Source organism: Melospiza georgiana, chromosome 3, assembly GCF_028018845.1.
Source record: "Melospiza georgiana isolate bMelGeo1 chromosome 3, bMelGeo1.pri, whole genome shotgun sequence".
Lineage (NCBI taxonomy): Eukaryota > Metazoa > Chordata > Aves > Passeriformes > Passerellidae > Melospiza > Melospiza georgiana.
The window spans coordinates 113,802,806-113,825,721 of record NC_080432.1 but is presented as its reverse complement, the minus strand read 5'-3'; the positions used below and the strand labels follow the sequence as shown (position 1 = coordinate 113,825,721).

Here is a 22,916-nt window from a genome sequence, read left to right as displayed (position 1 = left end):
GCTTCCATGTGTGCTGTGCAGGTGTGACTGACACCTGCATTTAACAGGATGGCATCTATGTGAGCATCTGTGTCACTGCCATTATTAATTTGACACTCCACACTGCTGTCAGTGCCAGCTCTCCCAGTATTTTTCTCTCAGCCTCTGCTTGCTTTCTGCTTTCCAGGGGCACTGGCTAAGGCTGCTGAGACTGTTAGACATTGATTGAAACTCAGCCAGTTTCTACTTATTTAACCAATATGCAGACATTACTTTATGAAATTATTTTAGAAAGTGACAAAGGGAGCTGCCCCACATCACCAGCTCTTAGGAGAAGAGCTCTGCATTTCTGCTCTGGTTCGGTTATGGCTGTCTCACTGCCAAGCTACTCTCAGAGTGCAGACAGCTTCCTATGCCTTTTCAGACATGAAATAATTACTTGTTTTATATATATATATAAAGATTGCTGCCTAGTACGTGTGTATATTCAGTCTTGCTCCTATCTCTCACACTGCACTGCAGCTTTGGACCATGTGGATGGAACGCTGTGAGGTGGCACCCCAAATGGCTGTGTGAGCCCAGCCCTGTGCCCCAGCCCCACTGCCATCCCCACCAGTACCCTGTGCCACCCCACAGCACTGGGCTCGCTGGCTCTGAGGAACTCTGGCTCTCTCAGGACGCTCCATCAATGGCAGCAGGCTCCCACAAGGCAGATCAGACCGAAAGGCAGTAATTAGTGACTGAGGTGGTAGAGAGCTGGTATAAGGGATTTTTGCCCATTTCTGTGCAAGGCTAGCAGTTTAACTCAAAGCATCCCCTGCAGTGGTTTAGGTTGTTAAAGCCTGACTGTACTGAACAGAGGGAGGACTCGCAGGCAGTCACGGCAGAGAGGCATTTTGAGAAGCTGTCTCCACTCACTCACCTCATCTAGGCTGTGAGTGACTCAAGCCTGTGCAGTGTACATTCGAGCAGGTTAGTTAAAACCACCGACAATTAAAAATAACCTCCCTGGTTTTGCACTGGGCTGTGGAAAAAACGTCACACAGATGATGAAGCTCAGCTGAGAAACCAAACCTAAGAACTGAAAGTCTGGCTGTGGCTGTGGAATGAGCTGGACGCAATAAAAAGGGATCAGGTTGTTCTCAGGTCTGAAGCTCAGCATTAAGGTGTGGGCCAAAATAAAACTCTCTTAGACATGACCATAAGTCATTCAAGAAGTCTCATGAGCCTCACAGCTCCCCTGATGACCAACAGGTCAAAGACAAATGCAGCAAAGGAAAAGGAGTTTTCCAGAACTCAGAATTAATTTTTGCTTTACCTTTTTTCCTTGGTTCTTCCTTTCCTTCTTTATCATTTTGTAACCTTCTCTCTGTAGAAAGAGAAATGTCATTTTAGTGTCTGCTTTAGCTTTAAATTTGAAACTTTCAATTTTTATTTTCCACCTCTCATTAATATGTTGCAGATTAGTTATTTTATTAATTGCCATATATTTTACTAGTTTATTTATTTTTCTGGGAAATAAATACTTTCCTGACCTGTCCCAGTCTTGTACTAATGCTTAGCCAAATATCTTAAGGCAGTGAAGGAAAAAACAAACAGCTGAACATCTGCTGAAAAGGTTGGAAGGGTGAATAATCTTTAATAGCTTCTAATGAGCTTCCAGAAATATACTGCAAAGGAGCAATGCACAGATATGAGTTCTAAAACCCTTACTTGTAAGAGCATCCTGCTCAGTTATTTCACTCATTTACAGGCAGGAGCAAACTCAGATGCAAGAATATGTTGCCAGATATGTTTAAAATGCCCCCTACAAGGACATATCTCTTTCTTCAAGCAATCATTAATTGTGCTTAGCACTGCCCCTGCCTTCATGTTGTACTGGTACAACTCAGGTCAGGAAGACAGGAAGGAGTCCCTTACCAGAGCTGAAGCTCTCCATCATTTTGGGGCACCACTTGTCTGTCTTGGAGCTCCACAGAGGCAAACTGAGGGAGTACACATAGGAGCCCACCTGCAACCTGCATCCAAAGGTTCCTTTGGTGGTGCAGATCAGTGCTGCCCCTCAAAGAGAGCATTAGAACAACAGGCTCAGCAGCTGAGGCAGCTGTACAGGCATAGAAAAAGTGTTGCTACTATTCCCCCACTTATTGGCCAAAGCAGTAGCATGAAGGTTGCTGAAGAGTGCACCCTTCTCTTTGTCTTGCGTTTCAATTTCTCCTCTTTGGGCTGCCCTCATTTCAGCCACATACACCTGCCTACCATGCTCAGGCAGAGCATATAAGTAAATGCAACACAAGGAAAGTCAATAGTTTCACTCACTCACAATAGAAGTGAATTTAGCCATAAATCAATAAAGAAAGGCAAAATGTTCTCTACGTGCCTGTTCTTGCTGCTGTCCTTCATCTGAAGAGTTCAGCCCCACTTAGAGAATCAATGTATCAATAGAGAGTAAACTGTGTTTTCAATAAAACTGAAGATGTGCACAGATTCAGCATTATATGATTATTAATTTCCAAAGTTAGACACAAGCTTTTAACAGTTTCCACTAAATCTCCAAATGAAATTGAAGCACTTGGATAATCATCAAAAAATACCATATTAAAAGACTCTCCTCCATCCCTCTCCATGTGCAGAAGCAACTTGGCATACTCCTAGGCAAGCAAGGATACACTCTTGACTGAAAGCAATGGTGCTTCACTGCCTCTTATTTCTGGGACAGCCCTAAGCTCATTCTGCCACCTTGTGTGATCAACATATAATACAGCACAGTCTCATTTTCAGGTCCATATTTCTTATTCCACTCCATTAAGTCTCGCCTCTTATTTAGTACTCCTCAAAGCTGGGAGTCTGTTAAACTATGTGCAGATAACCACTCATCTCTGATATTCTAATACGGACTGCCAGGACGAAGCAAATTTAATGTTCCATTCATACTCCACCTCCCTAAAAGCCACTTAGTTTTATTAGAGAAGTGAATAATTCTTATTAATTATATGAAAGAATGCACATTCTGTTAGCTTATTGTTAGACAGTGGTTCTCTTGCACTTCATTGAAATTATTTGCTAAATAATGCCTATGAATATTTTTAGCTGGTATTATCCATTCAAAGCAATTTGTTGAAAACAAAAATTCAATTTTTCAAAAAAAACCACCTTGACCTGTGTGACTAGCCACTCCTTCTCTTATGGCCTATTATTTCACCTTTATAGAAATAGTTTCTTTACATTTAACCTGACTGGAAAACTGTGAATGTTAGAAAAACATTTGGCTTTTAGTGTAAAATGTCTGTTGAAAGAAAATACAAAGGTAGTCTTTCAGAAAGTGTGACCACTGTTTTCTCAATGTTTCTAATTTTTGCTGCTGTGTTCAGTCGTGACATTACAAAGAAAAAGGTTTTTTTACAAAAAAGCAAAAGCGTTTAATGAATACCCCAGTTAAAGCCTGTAGGATATAAGTCTTTGTTTTGATTAGCTGAATGAATTCAAATATCTTGTTCTGGAAACAGCCAAAGCATTCCTCAAGTTCATCCACACAAACTGTCTGAAGCTTCAGTTCAGCCACCAGGAGAGGCTCCGCAAGGGGTTCACAGAGCCAGGAATGGCATCTGGCACAAGGTAAAAATCAATAATGCTGCATGAAGCTGTTACCTACGGGCGTCATCTCTCTTCTGAGCACCAGCAAGCGCCCGCACGCATCGTAGGTACTGAAACACATAAATGTGACACCAGCTGCCAGTGCAGAGGGACACTTCACCCTGTCCACAGGAAGGCACTCGGTGCATCCAGTTTTTAAATGCCTGCGAGCCTGAGTGTGCTGATCAAAGGTGACAGAAGGCAGGAGCCAGACAAAACAATTATCAAAAGCTCCTGCTAAATCCTACAAATGCAGATGTTGACATCTTTTATTGCCTTATGCTTTACAGATACAGAACTACATTTCTTATCAAAGTGAGCTACGACTCAGACTTAATTAACCAGAACTGTGGCGCCTACAAGATCTATGCTAAAAGCATAGTGAGTGCAGTCAAAGCAAAATTCATTCCTGTAGTCTGGTGTTAATGCCTTTTACACAGGGAAATAATTATAGCTAAAAGCTGATGTTTTCACTTCGTACTTACAGAATACAATTCCTCTTACAGAATCTCATCATCACCTTAACTCGTGGCTGTGGTCAGAAAACTGTTTATGTTAACATCATACCATTTTACTCCCCATATATTCTGCAAGTAATCAAATCACAGGGCTGATCTCCAGTCCTTCTGTGAGGAGAAATAATCGAGGCAGGAAGATTCACAGTGATTTTAATAAGAACCAGGCAAAATATGTCTACAAGATACAAACTCAAAAAAATATGCAATTTGCATGTCAGAGACAGCTTTAGTAAATTTGGAATTTGGCAAAAATCTTCAGGCCACACAAACATATCCTTCCACAACTAATAATGAAGCAATTTGAGAAAAATTTCTTTTGTTTCTTGAATGACCCTGTACAAAATTTTGACCTTTCTTTTACAAGATTTTTACTAAAAGGATTAATAAATATATATATCTAAAACCAAAACTGAAATTTTTGCCTCCAACTGTATGTTTCAGGTTGACCTAAAAGGGAAAATCATATTAAAATATGATTGAAAAGTACAGCCTTCAAAATATGTTACACACAGTTCTAATTTCAAAAGGCTTTGGCTCAAGTTTCAAAAGCACAGAGCAACCCTACAATGTGCATAATTATCCTGGTATAAGGGAACATAGAGTAAAGGGACCCGTAAAGTTCGAATCCCTTTACAGGCTCTTGCAGAGCCCTTGGCAAGTCATTTCATTCTCTTATATCTCTATTTCCCTGTCTATTAAGTCAGGGCAATAATACCTACCTTCCCCGAAGAGGTGACAGTAATTAAGTCAATGTTTAGCATAGCACTTTCAAGATGCAAATCTCTGCATTAAAGTTCTAAGTACTGTTATTATTATCATCATTATCACCGATTATCATTAGGCTAAAGCTACTGTTTAATTCTGTATGTTCTCATTCTGAGAGATACATTCAACTACCATTGTAAGCTAATTATACCATCTACTCTTAAGTATAGGAGTACAAAAGCATACCTTCTGCTGCATTTGCAGTCTGTTCCCACTTTCAAATTCTCTTTGTGTAAAGGGAAGTATATTCTTAACTAATGCCTTAAGGAAGTTTGCATGGTATTGCCAAATTAGCTCATTGCAATTAGTATCTCGGGTTTCTCTGCAATCCCAGGAAAATAGCAGTAGCCACAAACGCAGTTAATAATGATGACTTTGTAAAACAGAACTGGAGGCTGATATTGAAAGGGCTGTCAAAGAGCAAAAGGCTGCATTTCAAATGACCTTTAAATCCGCTGCGACTCCTGCGGAGGATAAGAGGTAACATGAGTGACAAGAAAGGCTTTTCCAGCTCACCAGATTTCACCGGGTCAAAGAAGCATTTGTAATGAATAAATAAATAGATAATTCATCCCCCAGCTGTTTCGGCAACTTTACAGATATGAGAGCAGGTAGGAAGCAGGTCTGTGAAGCTGGATGGATTTCAGAGACCTGAAAAACTGTTAGAGAACCAAAGAACTGAGCCCAAGTTGTTCATTATGCGCGACAGAAAGGAACAGAAATTTGCCCACAGGGCTTCAGATGCACTATGTATCTGTGAAAGCTGAGGCCTTAAAATGCCAGTGTCAAAAGTACTTTCCTAAAATCGTCTTGACTCAGTTTCCTCTGGTTTTGCTCACAGGAACATGCAGCCATGCCCCCCTCTCTGCTCTGGAAAAATAAATGTGTATGAACTTCCAGATGAACTTCCAGATGGGCACAAAGGCAGCCAACACCTCAAAGCCTAGCTCTGACACAGACAGACACAAAGACACACAGAAAGACACACACTAAAGAGGTGGTGTGTCACACTCCCACATGCAGCCATGGAGAAAACCACTCTTCTCCTTGTGATTGTTTATGCATGAGGACAGCACATTAGTGTAAATAAATAACTGGTTTTTAACAGATATTGAAATTTTACTACTGTCATCCTTGAAATAACATATTCAAGATGAGACATTTTGTAACAAAAGTGTTTTACATTTACACAATCTTTCTATTTAGTATTACCAATGCAAAAATATTTCTGAAGTCAAATAATTAAAAGCGCATGAAAAGATTAAGAAACAAAGTAAATGTTACTTTTTATAGGGAAGGAAACTGAAACACGGAGACTAAAATCTGTATCTATTCTTAGCCAGCTGGATGAGACAAATAAGAGCTCACATTGTCAGTCCTGGCATATCACAGGTACTCCAACCATCTGAGGAACACTGTGGCTCTCCATGTACCAGGGAATCTCTGTGCTGCAGGGAAGCCTCTTGCTGCAGCCTGGGTCTCACCCGTACCAGAGGGCAGGCAAAGGCAGCTGCAGTGCTCACCAGGATCCTAAATGCCAGGCAAGCACCTCCCAGCTGATAATTAAGAACAGTCTGAAGCACAGGGACTGGTGGGAACTCTTTCCTCTCCCAAAGAAACCTTTCTGTCAATTCATGTGACTCAATATCCACCCCTACACAGGTTTTCCTGTTTTATCCAACCGTCCCATAGATTTTCCCTATGGAAGGACATTCAAGACATTTTTGCTCAATCATCTTGAGGAAAAGTGATTAATGAAGCTTTTTCAAAGGAGAAGGCATAAATTACTTCTCTGATGTAAATATGGTGCTAAGAAATGAATGGACAGTATTGAATGGCATTAGTACCCAGGAGAATGGGAGAAAAGTCATAGAACACACACATACATAGACAGTTGTCCATCTGCTCTCTGTCTTTATTTAGCTATCCTCAGGTAGGGCGGAACTGGCTGTTGGTAGAAGTAACTTTTTATAATTTCAATAAGAAAAGAGAAAGAAATATGCATTGTAAGAAGAGAATTCTTCATATTAATGGTATGTGCATGGTCATGCAGTGCTATCAGCCACTATAACTCAAGTGAAAAAGACTTATTGGTAAGCCAGTATATCCCCTTGCTAAAGTTCTATGCAAGTCATTTCTTCTTTTGATTAAAACATAAAAACAGCCTAATTTTCCCTATATGAGAAATCCAAGGAACAACCTAAAAGCATTATCTCTGTCAGGCAGCTATCACCTGCCTTTCCTTCTTTGTCTGGCATTCTAAAGTACATTTAAGCATTACCACACTGTTTTGAAAGATAGTGAAAGTGGGGTAGGATCAGGCTGTTCAATAACATCTCAGATGGTTCTCATTCTTTAAAACCAATGCAATTTAAAACCTGTGCAATATAATCAACTTACTGACAAGTTGAAAAATATAATTAATTGTAAAATACCATGTCTTATCATATATAGTATAAAAATATTTATCACAGTAGTTAAAAATTATGTAGTTCTAGTTCCCAGACAAAACACAACTATAATTCCTTATTTTATTACTTCATTGTTTCTCTTTTAATTAACATTTGAATAGGTTCAGGAGTGGATGAAATTACAAGTCTAACCCCTGCCAAAACTTCAAAACCCCTGGACATTTGTATCTATCTCATTCTGTTACTCAAAGCATCAAACTGATAGTACTGGAAATTAAATTGACCAATTTATTCATCACTGAAGCAGGGCTTAAACCTCAGCAACGTGATTGCCATCATGTCAGTGCTGTCAATGACCTGAGTCTTGAGTTTCAGAGACTGCCCCAGTAACACTTGATAATAAGTGGCAAAACATTATTACTTCCTTTGGTACTCATTATAAAAACATTAATTGGGGTGAAAGGTAATCCACTTCATATGCTAAGTCATGGATCTTCTCTAAGGGTGGACAAGGGGAATTGCAAGAATAAGTATGTCATCATGATTTGTTGCCACAAAATTTCCTTGAAGTTTGAATGAACGGACTTCTAGAGGGCATCACAACAAGGAAAAACATTTAAATTATCCAGGTCTGGCCTGAAAGGTCAGATTTGATTTTTCATCAAAATGAAAACATAACAGAAATGGGATGAGCTCTGACAAAGTGTCTGCACAATTTATGCAGCCCACTTTTTCCATTACCCTGTTTTGACTAGTTTAACTTTATTTATTTTAGGGAATCACTACATGGCTCACACATTGCAAGTAGTTAAAATTCATGGTTCTTTTACCACACCACCCCTATTTTCTCTCCCTTTCAAGTACTGTTTTCATAGAAAAAAAAGGCCAAAAGAAAAAAAAAACCAACCCACACCATCACCAATTTTCTACAGTTTGACTCCTGTTACAGAAAAGCATTAAACTCACAGCCAGGAAGCTGTTTTCCCCCTTCTCAAGTGCTGTCACCCCACCTCTTTAAGCTCTGTTTTATCAGTTGCATAGAATTTTTTTTCTTCATTTCAAAGAGCACATTAAACTCTCATTAACAGAAAGGGGAATTAAGCATGCACAGTTAGAAAACTAATAAAAAAATTCTGCACTAAGCACAGAAACAGGATTCCCCTGACAAATGTGTATTCACTAAGAAATATCACTGCAGGTAACAAATAAACTCCCTTGGCTAAGTCAGATATCATTTCCAAGGTTTTCTCAAAGCAGGCTCTCTCTTGGAGACATTTCAGCAGGAAAGAATGGGTTCTGCTCAGCCTGGGTTTATCTTGAAATTCTGGACTTTCATGTTCACAGAACAATAATGTTTGAAAAAACCAAAAATCTAAATTAAATCCCACACCTCATAAGGAGGCATCTCAGGGGCCAGCTACTGGCAGGGCTGGAGAGAATGCTGCTGCCAAATGGAAAATGTGATCTGGCAAGTGGACCTGAAATCTTAGAGTTTGAACTTGGCAGACCTGAAAAGTCTTGGCATTTGGTTTTAAGGTCCTGGAATGCGAAGCTTGCAAACAAAGTTTTTCCCCATAAGAGTATAAAAAGCACCTTTAATATGTGTAAAGCAAACTTCCATCTGCCCTTCTTATAAACAGACCTGGTGTGTTTTGCTGAGTATGAAGTAGCCTTTAGAAATCATTGATTTTGCCTAGATATCCTATATTCATCTTTCTTTGTCTCATATGGGGCCCCTGTGACTTTTTGACCTTCCCATAAATTTTAGCATCATGCGGAAGGTCAAACAGTCAGGGAAAGCAAAAAAGGATTAAAAAAAGAAAGAGCTGCAGTGGATGGAGAATTATCATCATAAGCTTATTATATATTTCAAACACTGCAGACTTTAATGGCAGCAAGCTTTTAAAAGTTCAGCCACTGCTTTTACTGGTATAAAGGGATACTGTTATTTTTTTCCATCTGATTTTTAATACCACTAATCCAAAGAGTTACTAAAGTCTTTCTGAAAAGTTATATGAACTATTTAAAATATTTTTCATTCATTTAAAATATCTTTTTAAATTAAAAATATTATTTTTGAAAGTTTCCTATTGTTCACTTGTACCCTTGACAACAGGAAAGAGTCACTACACTATTTGCCTCTCTGTGTTCATCTTGGCCAGAATCCTCTCTGCATTTTCTGGCTTTCACTTTTTTCTTCCCCCCTCTCCCCTCTTCCCTCCCCCCAGTTTTTTTTTACAGGAAAGAGAGGGAACAGGCAGTGCTGGCAAAGCACAGCTTTGAAAGTAAATAAAGACGTGGTTGCTGTCTATTTAGTGGCAACATATTCTCATTATTGGTATTGTTAGTGTCATCTTTACCAGCATTATAGCTGGAGCCTAAGCATCTAAGAGACACAATTGTTTTCATAAGTCACATCTCTCCTGCAATTTGCTTAAATGCTGTGAGTGAGTAATTTATCCTGTTAATATCTTGTTCAGCTATTGAGAAGTAGGAGTTAGAAACCACAGAAAAGAAGCCAAAGACATAAGGTGCAAAGGAATTTTAAAAATTGTTCTGTAGCTGAGCCAACCCACCTTGGACCCTGCATGTGCAGAAAGTCTCCAGCCCATGAATCATCTATATAGCATGTTGTGGTCCACTGTGCAAGCTGTAGAGAAACACGTGCCAAAAGCTGATCTCCAAAGCCTCAGACAGCTTAGTCGGTATAAATTATCTCTTAGGATGAATTATTCTGCCTTGATTTGAGAATTTGACACTCTCTCCATTTGTAAGTTGCTTCCTTCATCCTTTGCATGTGTTAGCATAGTACTGGAATACATTTAAAATCACAAGAGGTCCATTCCCATTAGTCTGTAAGGGTATTTCATGTAAGTTTTTCTTTGTTTCTAAGTATTCTTTTGCCCAGGTTTTTTTCCCCTCATATATCCTGAAAAAGGAAGAGAAAATGGCATAAGCCCTTTGTAGTGTTTCACCCTTTCTTTCTTTTTCACTCTTACCTTTACAAGACCACGATATTACCATTTATTCCTCTTCTCATTCACTTGAAACTACATTTTTTAAAAACTTCTCTTTGGATTTACAAGATAAAACATGCATACCTTCCAGTCAGAACTGTTTATTGTCAGTGAGTTTTATAGGTGAAAACCACAGATGTATAGTTTCTAATAAAGCAAAAATGAAATTTTATTTCTTGCCCCCAGTTGAGCAAACCAGAGAAGCCCTGTTCTGATGCAATGCCTGGGAGAGCTGGGACAGTCTGCCCCATGGGAGAGCACAGCAAGCTTCTCACACCAGTCTCCCGAGGATACACAGGTGATTTCGGATTCAAATCCTTTCTCCATCTCTCTCCTGAGGATTTCCCCTTCATGAGAGAAATCTCCTGCTGATGCAGAACTACTGTGCTGGAACTCACAGCGTACCCCTCCTGGATACTGGGCTGGGGTGATGCTCTCCAGGATGATAAACTGGCATCTCCAAGGAGGATTTCACTCACAGGCTCACAGGCTAATTTAAAGGAGTGCCTAGCTACAGTAAGATGTATCAGCAAAGACTACTGAAAAAATAATGGGCTTTTAAAAGAAGACATATTCCAGAAATTATCTGCAATCTCCTCCAAAATCCTGTTACACTTGACAGATGTTCAGCCAGGATGCAGGTAAATCTCAGAGTTAGCCAAAAGCACTGGACTTCAGGGTCTGTTGAAATTCTGAGTTTATTTCCATGAGGAAAAAAAAAAAACCTATTTCATTTTCATTCATTTATCAAGCAATGACCATAATATCAAAATAATATATAATTGCCAGACTAATGAATACCAGAGATAAATGGCCTTGCCATCCCACAGTTAGTCTCTGCTACTCTTTAGCCAAACTTGGTCCCTAAAAAATGTATGCCTTCTTGAGATTCCCTGAAAGCCAACATTACAGTGAGTGAGACAGCAAAGTGAGCATAAAAAGCAACTGCACAGGCTGGTGTTAAACTACCCAGTTAGACAGACTGGGGAAAGTATGACTTTTTGGGAAAAAACCTCATAAGTGCCACAAGACAACTTACTGACACAAAAACAGATAAAGGTACCACAAGAAGATAACTTGGTACTATCACATTTTATTCCTTACAATCTCCGAACACCCTAAAATATCTAAAACACCCTGAAGCCAGCATTCGGAAGTGGAAGACTTTGACAAAGAATTGAGCCTGCTGCCTGCTTCAGCACATACAGGATCTCGTACATGACCCGCATGAAAGGCGGCTGCCGCGGCAGAGCTTTGATGCTGCCCGTGCCCTCCAGTGCCGACACAGCCAGCTCCTCCTGACACACACTCGTTCTGCACCTGCATGCATAAGCTCAGAGGCAGAAGCCATAAAACTTCCTCAACCCCTTCACAAGTTCGCACAGCAGAAGCTTGCTGGTGGATTTGGCCATTGTTTGTGGCTCTCTGGAAACAGATGGAAACGTGATGTCTTCTCACGAGTTTCGTTCCCACGTTACTGCCACAGATGGTGCTCTCGTATCTTTGAAGAATAGCTCTTCTTTCTTACATAAGCAATAACTCGATGCAAACTATTCCACATTACTGCTGATATAACTGATCTCAAGAAATTACTGCTGAGACATTACAATTTTCTACCATGTATTGCTCTCTGCCCCTCCCAGAACAATATTCTGTTTCTCCATTTAATCCCCTTGTACTCAAAACCAAGAACAGGCAAGAACACACGCTGAAATATCAAATCAGCTATTTATCTAAAATTCCTTCTCAAACAGTTCCTATGCCCTTACTGAGTGATTCTATGAATGTCAGTGTTTACTGAAAATTAAGGAAATATTTTTTTTCAAATTATTTGATTAAAATATTGTTCTGTTCCCTGTGGGAGATTTTTGTCTTTTCTTCCCACCCCACCCCCTCCCCCCCACTATGAACAAGTAACTGGATAATTATATTTCAACCTCCCAAGGCCTCATTCCCCAAATCGATCTAAATAATCAATCAAGCACCAATGGGAGACATCTTGGTTGTCACAAATGGCCTCTAGATTTCAGTATCCAGAATGTCATACAGCATTTGCACTGTTGTTGCTGTACATTTGCAGCTCTTAAACAACGACTTCACTGTTGTTTTCTGCTCATGAATATAGGAAAAATCAGGTCCTGTTTACACAAAAAAGAATTTGAAAACCTCCAAAAGGAAAAATGCTTCCTAGTCCTCATTTACATCAACCATCCACTTGCTGAGGAAGCATACAATTCAGCAAGCTCTAAAAATTGAACTGCCTTATTATGACAGTAAATAAATCAAAAATTCATGCAATCAGTCAGTTGTGCCTGTTGATCACCATCTGGGAAACCTGAAGTCCAGTCCAGACAATGACCTCTGGCCTCTAGGTGAAGTGCAGCCTGCTAGTTATCATCTATGCTTTCCACACCTGGCTGCTGCTGAAGCAGGTCGACTGCACTTTTAACACACAAATTAAGTAATTTTCCTTGGTCACCTCACAGCCCTCCCATGTGCCCCAGAGGGTCCGTGCCTATATCATACTGTGATTTTGGGGTTCACTTCTTCAGGTCAAAATGTCTGAAATGGTAGGATGGCTGCATTATGGTTTGCCACCAGAGAGGTTTTGTGGTGTGGTGAGTATTCTGCACATGTCAGGGTCTGTCATGATGGAGAACAAAGAGGCCTGAGCACAACAGACCCTCTGGATGGTGCTGGAAGTCTACAGAGTGGTGAAATCCAAAGTCTCTTTAGTTGTACACGTTGCCCACAAGGCAAAATATTCTTAAATATCCTTTTAGAAGGTTCTACTTATTCTGGCTTTGTGACTCACGAGAGTTTCACTACTGGAAAAATTTCTCAGTAAAAATGTTATTCACTTATAATTACGGGGGGGCATCACCTCTGCTAAGTTCCATTGTACAAAGAATAAATAAAAGAAATAATCTAGAAGTGTATAAATTTCTGTTGCCTGAGATATTATATATTTAATTACATAATTTTAGCTAGTTTCTTCAAGTATTTCCATTGTGTCTTTTCTGATTCATGAAGAGGGATATTTTGATTGAATTTCTCCTTAGACATGGTCCTTTGCTGGCTTTTGTGGCTGATGCCAACTTTCTTTAGGGCCTGATCAAACTCCCACTGAAGTTAAAGACTTTCAGTAACATCAGTAGGAGGAACTGAGATCATATAAGTGTTGAGGATAAAATTTAACTCCAGAGTAGAAAAGTAACTGCACTGTCCATATACCTGTGAAGACAAGATTTTCTACAAACTTCTGAAAACCAAAGATATATGTCAGATACTCATATAATATAATTAAAATGATACAGTAAGCGAATGTGTATTTCTAAAAATTGACTCTACTGTTGCTAGATAGACAGATAATTCAATAGATACATTGAATTCCCGTGGCTTAAGGGACGTTTTGTACTTCAGATCAAAGATCAATAGAAAAATCTGATTGTATTGCAGACAAGATTAAAAGAAGCATACCCACTTCAACAGGTCCCCTCTCTACCCTCATCTGCACATAAATCTTAATGGGTTTTGTATGGAAAGTTTAACAGGAAAGTCTGAAAACTTCTTCAATTCCCACCTGTGCTGGCATGCAGGTCTGAGGTGATAGAAGGAGCAGATAAATCTTTTGGGGCAGAAAGCTCTCCAGCAGCCAAGGACTGTCTTAAGCTAAAGGGCAGCCGAGAAAGTCTCATTACAGTATTATGTTCTTTACACTGACAGACTTGAGATATGTGTAAGAAGCTGGAAAAGAAAGGACTTTTAGTCAAATTAAATGTGCTACTCCATGTCCTAACTGCTTGAGCATAAAAAAAAATAAGGGTTTGTCTAGATCTTAGAAATTTTGGTGTGTGTAAACAGAGAAGACATCCTCCATTCCTAAAGCTTCAGCCATTTGTTGCTGGCCAGTTGTTAAAATTATATTTAACCTTCTGGATTTAAAAAAAAAACAGATTATGGAAAATCATTTTAACTCTTCACTTTTAATAGATCTTGAGAGAGACAGAAGTTTCTTAATTTGCATTTTCTGAAGTAGATCATTTTGCAAAACATAAAAAAGAATGTGAAATGCAAAAGAATAATGAAATCCCACAAAATCATTGGAAAAAGCATATCCAGGTAAAGCAAGAATAACATGGAGACCTGTTGTCCTATCAAGAGGAATCAAGCCAAAAGATCTCAGATGTATATAAATGTTTGTAAGTGTATCCCAAGTGCAGGTTCTTTGTTCATTCCATTATTACAGGAAAGTGTAACTTGGCTGAAAGTAAGAACACATGACAGGCCCCTGCAATAAGTTAAAACATTGTTGTGTAATAAAGTGTCCGTGTTCAGCATATATGACTCAGTCATCATGCTTACAAATGTTGTCAGTCATGATGTAAAATTCTGTTTAGAATAAGACAGAGGCATTTTACTCAAATGCATCACTTCCTCAATGAGAAATGCAACATGCCTAAATGAGAAAATGCAACGTGCCTAAACTTGCACCTGCAAGATTACACTGATTTGCCAGAATAATTTATCAGTATATACATAAATACACTCATATATATTTGGGAATGCTCAAGAGAAACCTTAGGGTTTGCTTCTTGAGAAAACAAACAGGAGAAAAGGAACCACAGGACTGATGAAGAGCAGTATGTTTAATTCAAGGAAGGGAAACTCCAGCAGTGCTATCATCAGGTAGACAATCAATTTCATGGGAAAAATTTGTTCAAGTGAATAATTTTGGTTTAGATCTCATTCTGGACATAATAGCTGTCTAGTACCATGCATTACTCTTGCCAAAATCAGATCATAAGAGCATTTATTTGAGAAAGGTGTTTAAGTGTGCTAAACACTTAGGTAAGTTTAAGCACTGTCCTGAATCAGGATGAAAAATAACCTGTATCCCCTTTTGTGAATCTTTAACACTTTTTCACTATTCTCTTCTGTTGTTATTATTCTCATTATAATTGTGCAGCACTGGATCACCTAATATCACTGACATTTGTATTACAGCGACAAAAGCTTTACTTAGAAAATGCCACATGCCAACTGCCTTCAAAAGACTTCAGGCTCAAAATACATTTTGACAAACTCCAAGCAGGGGTTCAGCCCTCACAAGTACACTGGTGGGCTGAATTCACAGAAGACAAAAATAACCCAGCCAGATTCCAGAGCCTCCAGTGCCTTCAGTGTTTGAGCTAAGCAGTTTGATATGGAGAAATAAACAGTGGGGCAAAGGGAGAGAACTGGAAACTTTTCTCAGTCAAATGAATTCTCCATTATCCTGGAGATTTCTATAAGAGACGGTTGCTCTATTAAATACATTACAATCCATCTATCTATCTTTCCACGTAACATTGTCACAGTGCTTAAAGGGTTCTGTTATCTCCATTTTATAGGTGAAACAAGAAACACAGAGGTTCTAAGTGATCTCAAGTTAGGCTGAAAACCTGAGCCATGTGAAGGAACTGAATCTCTCCAGTCCCAGCCAAACCCTTTAGACATGAGATGCTCTTTCTTCAGCTGGTACAGGGCTATCAAACTGCTAATACCCACTGGCCATGTCTCCATTAGCAAATGAAATGAGAGCTGGATTCCTCCTTGGCTTCAAGGCCAGCTGACACTGCATGGTTCCGAGCTGCACAGCCAAGTTCTTGTGCCCAAAACGGGGAATTCATGTTCAAGCTCTTTGCCAAGAGCGCTGACTCCCAACCCACGTACACTCCAGTGCTGCTTGGGAGAACGCTCCTTAGCGCCGGCCAAAATTCCGACAAAACCTGTGCTGACAATGCAACAGCAAACTCGATTCCAAAGCAGAGTCTGGGGCTATTCCCTGGCCATCTCTGGCCTGCTCATACACGTGTAGTCTTGTTTTCCAGATATCAATTCTTTGGAGGCTTTCTCTGTTGAGAACACATAGAGTTGTAAGGCCCCTGCCAACAAAGTTGAACTGCAAGCATTTCCTTTTGCTTTCCTAAGGTTCCTATTAGTCAGTGAATTCTCAGTATTATCATGGTTTGCATCAAACCTTTACCCAGTTACAATGCTCAGAAAATGAGATACATCTTGAAGTTTCATGCCCAAATGCAACTTCAGGCGTAAGATACAGCGCTAAAACTCTATTCTTGTCTCTTCTGCCTGCAGTTGGAAAGTTTGGAGACACAAAAATCAATGTCCTATTGTTCAGAGATTTCTTTTTCCATGTTTCTTTGTGCACTGGAGGGAGAATATTCATTTCTCTCTTGTTTGAAATGCATTATTTAGTTATTATTCATCTACTAGCCTAAGACAAAGCTAAAGTATGACATTAGTGTTCTGAAATCCTATTGATTACCACTACAAAATGAAAATATATAATTGATGAAAACATCAGGATCCTATGGAGAATTACAGTTCAAAAGGTTAAAAGGAAATGCTGATCTCTTGAAAAAAATTGATCTACATGCAGCCAAACTAAGCTGAGTCTCTAAGCAAGCTGGGAGAGACAAGACAGAGCAGCTTGTTTGGTTTTCATCTGTAGTAAAAATACAATGGCTATAATTTGAAAAGTGCAAGTGCCACATTTGTGTAAAGTCTTCTGTTTATTCTTCAGTTCATTGCTAGCAATACAGCTTTCTCTTTTACAAATAAACTGTCTCATCTCAGTTCCTCACTCCCAGGACTGCTGGGGCTGTGGCACGCCTGGAAGCTGCATTGCAGTCCTACCGAAGGAAAGCGACAGGCTTTGCTGCTGGGTATGCCCTGTTACCACCTGGTAAGTAACGTTCTCAAACCTCAGAGGCAGAGATATGTCTATCAGTGCACCTAGAAGGATATTGCTACAAACAGAGTTTTGGTAAGGAAGAGTGCTGGGGGTGGGGGGAAACAGAAAACACTTTCCTCTCTTGGAAGGAGATGGAGTTACCAGGTGCTGCTGTTCATTGCCGTGGAGATTCATACATTCAAATTGTGTCCACCTTTCCTCAGAAGTCCACAGTCTGCCCTAGGAGCAAAACACTCGAGGCTAGATTAAATCAACCTTCCCTTTACTACTGAGTGTCTCCAAAATTAGTAACTTCCCTTCTTCTCTGCTGTGATTGTGATACCAGCTGGTTTGTGTAGGAAAATCAGAAATGTTTTGGTGACTTCTCAGGTTTTACCCACAACCAAGAGCCGCAGATGAATAGGGTTTGCTTTCTCTTATCAACCAGAAGTAACTGGGAAAGGGTAAGAGAAGGATGAAGGCCATCATGTGAAAGTAGTAGTTTAGTCTCTCACTAAAAAAAAGATGGCATATGATGGAAAGTTGTCACAGTTTATTCTCTGGTCCATTGCTAAGATGATTGTCTACTAAACATTCAGTCACTGAAGGAGAACCTGCTCTTCAAAGGGACTCCCTTCCTCCTCATTCCAGGCAAAGAAGATGAAATATAAAAGCAAAAATATATTTTCATCTCTATCCCTTCAACTGTCTCAGGCACACCAAGCATCTGTCATTGAATCAATGGAAACCAGCAAAGCACAGAGAAGAATATATTTGTCTGTATTTATTTCCTTTTGGAAAGTAAGAACACAAGAATATCCGTGTCAGGAAAGATGAAAGGTCCATCCATCTTGGGATGCTCTCTGATGTGGTCAGTATCAAAAATGTCCAAAATATATTAGGATAAACAGGAGACAGCAGTTCCCCACAGCTTTCTGCAGCCTGAGACTACAGAATTTCTTAAACTCAAGGTCATTTCTTTGTGTTCCATAATCCAGAATGGATGCTTCATCCAGAAATTTTTCTATTATGTGTTTTACAACCATCTAACTTTTCTCACCCATAATCCCCTTGGAAAAGGGTCCTGCAGTTTAATTGTATGTTAGGTAAAAAACTAAGTCTACGGCAATTATACAGTGAGAAACTCAGTAATTGCTCCCTTTTCACAACTGCATTGCTTGCCATCACATCCCCATTCAGACACCTCTGGTTCAGGATGAAGAGTGTTAGTCTATTCAACCTCTCCATGTACTGAAAGTATTACATACCTTTGATCATTTCCACAGCTCTTCTTTGGGTTTGCTACAGGCTTTTTTGAGATGGGTTGATCAGAACTAAATACAATAGCAGAAAGGAGCTCAACGTGAATTCACACAGGGGCATAATCATATGAGATATTCTGAAGCTTCCTAGAGTTGGAAAATCAGCATCCCAAGAGCCTAGTAAGCTATTTATGTTCCCAACACAACTCCAAGATAATGGAGCAACATGACCCCCAATTCTGCTGACAAAAATGGAAGCCTGGTGAACCAAATGTACCAATCAATAACTTACCACTCATTTCATCAGCAGTGTATTTGTTTAAACAGAGAGAGTTATGTGCCTAAAGATATTGGTAAATTTAAACCTGAGAGACAAATTTGCTCGAGGTCAGAGAGGCAGCCTGTGATGGATAAAGGAATTGAAAGCAGGTCTCCTATATCTCACATTAACGCCATAATCACTCACCCTCTCTCATCCTCTGTGCCTGTTACTGACATTTAACATTTTTACCCATTGTATTTATCTGTCATCTCTGAAATCCTTATGTGTTTCTAGACAGAATATAACAAAACTTTCTCACTTTTAAAATCAAAAGGCTATGTAATGAAGAGGGCTTAAATTTTCCTAAACTGAGATTTGGGTTAAAAGGAATGTAGAGATTATGAGCTGCCTGCATATTCATTTCACTGCATTCTTCACTACTTTGGAAAAAGGGGGGGAAAAGACATAATGTTTACTAGCTCTACCACTGTTGCTCTTGCCAACTGAAAGCACTTAAATTCCCTTCCTACAGCTGCCCCTGCTGCAGACTTCTGAAACAAAGAAAACTGAAATAAAAGAGCAAAGAGCATAACAGCTACCAAGTTGCTGCTTTAAAGTTTAGCTCTGTATTTAAAGGTTGAAAGGTTTGAAAATGTGCCATTAAAATATACCACAGGCATCTACTTGGGTAGAGTTCAGCTTGCACACTCTCCCTTCTATTGACAGCAACGATCCAGAGTCAGGTTTTTTCAATCAGGTTAGGAATTCACTGTTCAATTTACCAGGTTTGCTTTTGGCCTGAAAGAGGGCATATAAATTAAAAGCATACCCCAATAAGACATAAGCTTTGATGTCTAATAGGGTTCTGTGAATTCATTATTTTAATATTTTAGATTTATAATCAGAAGGCTAACCATTTTGCTCCGCTCTACGTAATACGTTTTTCATGGTCCCTTTCCCAGCTCTCTCTGACAAATGTTGTACTCAGATCACATTCATTAATACTGGGGATGTTTTTCAAGCCCTAGGGTACTAAGATCAGGGAAGATTTGAAACAGCAACTTTCCTAGGTATTAAAAATATAGTTCAAAAGAAGTTTAGGGACCTTTGCATCTCTTGAAATATTTATCTTTAATAATGTATCAGCATAAATCTGCTGAAGAAATTACTTTGAAAGGTGTATAATATCTAGCAATGGAGAAATTGGGAAAAAAAAGGCTAAAGAAAAGGGAAAGAACTAGTTTAGAAGAAACTCCTCAAGGTGAGACTTGATACAGGACATTCATAGGTTCAATTTTTTGAAAAAATTGCTGTCACAACTTAAAAGTTGTTCATCCTCTACTGTCTACTTGTACAGTAGAGCACTGAAGCATCACAACTTTCCCTTTTGAGCAAAGCAATTAAAACAGTCCCTCAGATTTTTCTAAACCTAAAAAGCTGGTCCTCCTTTTGAACAACCAGTCTACATAGGTAGGATAAATAAAATAGCATGGTCTATCTGCTTTTCCACTCCCTTGACATGAAATGGTCAGAAAAGTAGCTCAGGTGGGTAGCTATTATGAGTTTGCATTTGCTTTGCTTTGATGAAGCAATAAAAATCAGTGGGATGATATCAGCATCTGCAATTCAAGACAATCATCAGGGTCACAACCTGTCCCCAGCAAAGTATGGAAATGTCACATTAGTTCTTTCATGTTAAATCCATCATGCTCTCAGTTGCAGCTAGGTCAGCAGTTACACGACAGTCATCTTTTCAATTGCTCTGTAATGTTTTTATTTTTCAACTGCTCTGTAGAACTAATTAGACATGGAACTGCAGAATTAATCCTCAATTCTTTTTTTTTTTTTTTTTTTTTTTGGAGTATTTGCCTCACAAAAACTTTTTGTACTCCACTTTATTTTTGGAGAAGACCTAACATGCAGAATTTTCCCTTCTGCTATTTTCACTGTATAGTAGTTGAGCAGTGACTGAAAGCAACTCCATATTTATGGAGCTATTCATCTTCCTGAATCTCCTTTGTTCATATTACTATAAGATAAGGTACTCCTACTTCACTCCAAAATTTTTAGATTTGCACTGCATCACTTACGATTATCCTTATTTAAAGAGGAAAAAAACACCAGGTGAAATGTTTTTATATATAATGGCTATTTTTCCTTCTGGCATCTGTCATATAGGGGGAACAGAAAGAGAAAAGCAGGTCTGAGACCAAATCACTGCTGGCTTTAGAAAGTTAAACTCTATCAACAAGACCTTTCACTGAAGAACCTCTCATATTATAGCATCAGTTTCTCATTGTCTTTGTGAGATTCTGATCAAGAGATCCAAACTCATTACAGGTAATTGATATCTGGAACTATACATGTCCCCATTTTCCTAGGTCATGACTTATGTACTTGTATTTGGTCATTTTATGGGTATACATTTTCAAGTGAACAGCATTAATGAGGTGAAAAAGCTCCAACCCAAGTCACAGAATTACAGAATGGTTTGGATTAGTAGAGACCTTAACAGATCATCCAGTCCAAACTCCCTGGCATAGGCAAGGGCACCTTTTAGTGATTCAGGTTGCTGAAAGCCTTGACCAGTCCCACCTTGAACACTTTCAGGGAGGGGACGTCCACAACTACCCTGGAAAATCTACTTCCGCGAAACATTCTCACTTAAATTTTCTTCCTTATATCCAGTTTAAATCTACCCTCTTTCAGTTTCAAACCATTATCCCTTGTCATGTCACCAGAGGCCTTCATAAAGAAGTTTCTCCCTCTCTTTCTCCTAAGTCCCATCAAGTACTGAAAATTCTCCCCAGCAAGGTCTCTCCAGAGCCTTCTCTTTTCCACGCGGGACAACCCCAACTGGCTAAGTGTGTCTTCAGACCAGAGGATCCAACACTCTGAGAATTTTCATAGCCTTCATCTGGGTCTGCTTTAATAGGTCCCTTGTATCTGTAAATATGTTTTTTAGATATTTTAAAACAAATTAAATGCAATTGAAAAAAAATCTCAAAAAAAACAGAAAATCGGGAGTTTTAGTGTCTTCAAAAAATAGGCTGTGAGGAAATGAGCTGCATTGCAAAGGACCAAAACATGCCAAAACTAAGCTCACAGATGTTGCAAAAGCAGGGGAAAAAGTCAAGGAGGAAGACAAACCTTGGAGAGGAAGATATGAGGGACATGGCAAGGATACTTAAAAAAAAAAATAAAAAAAGGAAAAAAGTCTTTCCCTAAGTCAAAGCCATCAAAAGGCATGGCATGCCATCAAGGGCAGGGACGTGCACCAAAGATTCCTCTATTGGTCCCCATTGAAATCGCAAGATTCCTTTTCCTTTCCTGAAAGGAAATTTCTTGCTGGAATTATTAAAAGCAGTATGAATAACAGTATTAGAGTGGATTAAAGCCCTATCTGCTGCCTAGGACCCTTCTTTAGTGTAGCAATATACCAATCAATAGTGCTCCAACAAGTGTTTCTAGACCACTTGGTTTTTATTAACTAATACTAATTGATTTTGCACTTTTAGCAAAGAATACATTTAAAGAGAAAATAGTTCGTGCCATAGGTACTCAGAGGATGCCATTAAAGGCATCCATATTCTTCTCTCTAGGCAGCTTATTTTTTAATTTTTGGAAATTATTCCCCAAAGGCAGTCATCAGGGTTCAAAAAGATGGGATGACAAACCATAAGGGTATGACATACACCTTTCTTTTAAAAATAACAACTAGGCAGTTGAGCAAAATTACACACAAAGAGATATACTTAAGAAAGCTAACACAGTTATAAGAAAATTATTTTCATCAGCATCAACAGAAGTCAAAATCTGAGAGGTTTTAAGGAGCAATTTTTTTGTGGCTTTGAACTTGATTAAGGAGAAGGATAACCAACAATGGAAATTTTAAATCATACTCCTCAAGAAATTAACAATATATCATCTAGGTCCAGGTCATACATAACTTTTTAATGAATTTCTGCTGTGAAACTGGAGAATAAAGTACAGAAGTATGTCCCCTTCTGCTTACTTAAAGTTTTATTACTTTCCAGCAGAGTGATAAAAGACAAATATCAGACCAAGCTTTGTAAGGAGCCACAGAGGCAATTTGGGAAATTACAGACTAATGAGTCTGATTAACATACCAGAAAATTCATTTGCCTCCTAATTAGCATAAAATATAATAGAAGCTAGAACAGGTGAGCATATGAATAACTGCAACATGCTGGGGCAGAATCAACATCATTTATATAATTCAAGAGAAAGAGATTTAAAGGACATAGTGAGAAAACAGTGTTTCAGTTGGTATAATGCAGCATGCATTCAAAATAGAAGAAAACCCAAACAC

General features: G+C 39.0%; 1 long non-coding RNA gene across 2 annotated transcripts in view; it reads right to left on the bottom strand.

Annotated features, from left to right (window-relative positions):
- The window catches only part of LOC131082085 (uncharacterized), a 134,852-nt gene that overhangs the window by 4,116 nt on the left and 107,820 nt on the right, over nt 1–22,916 (bottom strand). For both annotated transcript variants that reach the window (XR_009114309.1, XR_009114310.1), the window contains one exon: nt 1,298–1,348. This is a non-coding gene — a long non-coding RNA (uncharacterized LOC131082085). The remainder of the gene's footprint in view (nt 1–1,297; nt 1,349–22,916) is intronic.